Raw genomic sequence first — 2978 nt, 5'->3', positions numbered from 1 at the left:
TTCAATTATCGCAGCCTGGAAACGGGCCTTCTCTAGACGCTGGTGCCAATATGATTCGTGTGTGTTCATATATATGTATGTATTGTTCGGTAAGCTATAGTCGAAGTTACATTTTACTGATCACAAAAGCCTATCATTGATGACTCCGCTAAGAAATAATGAGGTTTATGTGTAAAATCTTGGTTGCTGGTGACAGGTTGCGAACCCTGCACCGGTGAATCTGCCATTTCACATTTCCAATTATCATGTATTTTTTGTTTTAGTAATCAATATCAAATCCTTAATTTGATATAGTTACACAAGGTGTATTACTGTGTGGGTGGTGATTTTCCACGTGATTCATTATATCATGTGAATCTTATTGTAGGCTATTTATTATGTAACTGGTAACTGTTCATCTTTATGGCAAAAAATGTCATGCGTTTACAGCGTTTGTGCGCTTCCTTAAAAATGAAATATGCTTCAAATTTCATGACAGGGAACAAACTTTCGTTTCTAAATTGTGTTTATTATGTACATATCGTTTTTTTTACCGATTATGCCTTATAGGAAATGTTCTTCTAACACAATAACAAATAAAATGTGATAAAGGGATAAAGACTACATGGCTTTGTATTTTTATTATGAATGTTACATCATTATCTAATAAAGTTAAGATACAATGAGTTATACAATTTGTGAAATAAATCCAATACATCTTCACAAATACTCGTATTAAAAGAGTTTCATCCTTACAAGCTGTGGTTTCATCATCTTGTTAACTAAGAAGTATGAATGTGAAACGTCATTGGTAGTATAAGGTTATACTACTCGATGCATAAGGTTTTAAAGGGACGCACTCACACGTGAAACCCATTCCTTCAACACAGAATTTCACATGAAATACACGGGACAACTTTAGCACAATATGACTACGCAGTTTTGTCAATGTGTTGATGTTTGAAAAGCATGTGGATGTTGGGTGAAGGAAATGTCCAATTTGAGGTAGATACTATTTTGTTGGCTCATTTCTGGTCTAATGGAGGCCTTACTCTTTTTCTCTCCCTTTCTTTTATTCCTCTCTCTCTCTCTCTCTCTCTCTCTCTCTCTCTCTCTCTCTCTCTCTCTCTCTCTCTCTCTCTCTCTCTCTCTCTCTCTCTCTCTCTCTCTCTCTCTCTCCACACACACACACACACACACACACACACACACACACACACACACACACACACACACACACACACACACACACACACACACACACACACACCAAGGGGAAGGTCGTGAGGGTACCCGCAGAAGGCTTTTAATATCAATACACATGCTAGCAATACTTATAAACTGTTATATAGACAGATTTCTTTGGAATTCCCTTCCGCAATTTAGGGATAAAATTATATAAAAAAAATCTGGCGCTTCTATTCACACTTCTAACCTAACAAAACTGCAATGGATGAAGTAAGATTTACTTCCATATAACATTCATACATTTTTCACAATTTCGAATGCATATCTGTGTGTGTGTGTGTGTGTGTGTGTGTGTGTGTGTGTGTGTGTGTGTGTGTGTGTGTGTGTGTGTGTGTGTGTGTGTGTGTGTGTGTGTGTGTGTGTGTGTGTGTCCTGGGAATAATCATTTATAAGTAAATAATATTAGTTACAGTATATGAAACTAGTGTATACATTATGGGTACTCAAAACGACCCCTACATTCTGAGGTATATAGCGATGGAGCCCAATGTGACATCCCCAATATGGGGCAACATAAAAAAGTATACATACGTTCTGCACCCATTGTCCTATCTGCCTACCTCTAACTACTTCAACATCAGGTAGATATCAACATAAAACATACCTGTATCGTATTTCTGTACAGCTTTACGTTGACAATGATAATAATCATGAAACACGTCACTAAACATTACGTGCAAGTTATAATTTCTTCACTCCGTTGGCAGTTAGTTATAAATGGGAAACGTGTGCAAAAGTCTTGCATAAACAACGGAAAGAGGGACGGGGGCTGTACAACTGTAGGTTAATAAACAAACATGTAAATCTACATAGGTTTTCGCGCTAGCACTGAGCACCTGTGGCACAGACAGAGAACAATCTTATACCGAAGAGGTATCTGATGAGTCGTGTCGTTAAAATGAGCTTCTTTTCAACGCTTCAACATTTTGCGAGTCTTTCAGAACTTGCAGGCTCCGCTTTTGAACACTATAGTGGCAATGAGACTGCTGAAACAACTGCATTTGATTGTCTGTTCCAGTGAGTCGTATGTTTTATGAAGAAATAATACTGACTGCAGTTTCGTTTACCATGTATAAATGTTTTAACTTCTACACTACAGTACAAAATATTAGTGTTGACATCAAAGGCTGACATTTTCTAAGACCACCTAAAATCATCATCTGCAATTAAAATCACACGAACAAGGAACATTTTTAAAAACATGTTACATTAAAAAATGTTGCCAAAGTAAGAAAGCAGAAAACACATTTCTTCCTGATAACTAAAGTTGTTTTCTCTTCTATGCCAGACTAAATTTTATCAAATCGAACTGGCAGTAACAACGCTAAATTGATCATTACTCCATAAAGTAATTACCTCGTTAAAGCATCAAACTCACTGTACAAGTTTTACTAAGAATACAAGCTAACAATTTCGTGCTATTTCCTTGAAAAGAAAACGGTTTCATTACACTAACTTTCCTCCACATACAATCATTATTTCACCTGAACCTGCAGTACAGAATTACAATAATAACACTTGTTTTTAGTTCAGTGGGTATTCCTTTATAACATCAGCCGATTTCTCCTCTATATGGCACACGAATGACTATGGTTTAATTCATGCAAAACAACACGCTTCTTAGTATAATATCATTCTAGTTTATGATACACTTCCAATGCAAGTCATGACGACCCACCCTTGCATCGATTGCAATGTGCATGGAACCAATTGCAGACCTCGAATTGGAACGCGCCGATATAACTGTAATA

General features: G+C 36.7%; 1 protein-coding gene across 3 annotated transcripts in view; it reads right to left on the bottom strand.

The window, feature by feature from the left end:
• Nucleotides 1–605: 605 nt before the first annotated feature.
• The window catches only part of LOC113803481 (metalloprotease TIKI1), a 469470-nt gene continuing 467097 nt past the window's right edge, over nucleotides 606–2978 (bottom strand). For all 3 annotated transcript variants that reach the window (XM_070127110.1, XM_070127112.1, XM_070127113.1), the window contains one exon: nucleotides 606–2978. This exon is cut by the window's right edge. The gene's annotated coding sequence lies outside the window, so the exon portion shown is untranslated.

The sequence above is a fragment of the Penaeus vannamei genome, chromosome 11 (genome assembly GCF_042767895.1).
Source record: "Penaeus vannamei isolate JL-2024 chromosome 11, ASM4276789v1, whole genome shotgun sequence".
In the NCBI taxonomy this organism is placed as follows: Eukaryota; Metazoa; Arthropoda; class Malacostraca; order Decapoda; family Penaeidae; genus Penaeus; species Penaeus vannamei.
The sequence above is the reverse complement of the archived record's forward strand: the minus strand, read 5'-3'. Positions and strand labels throughout refer to the sequence as shown.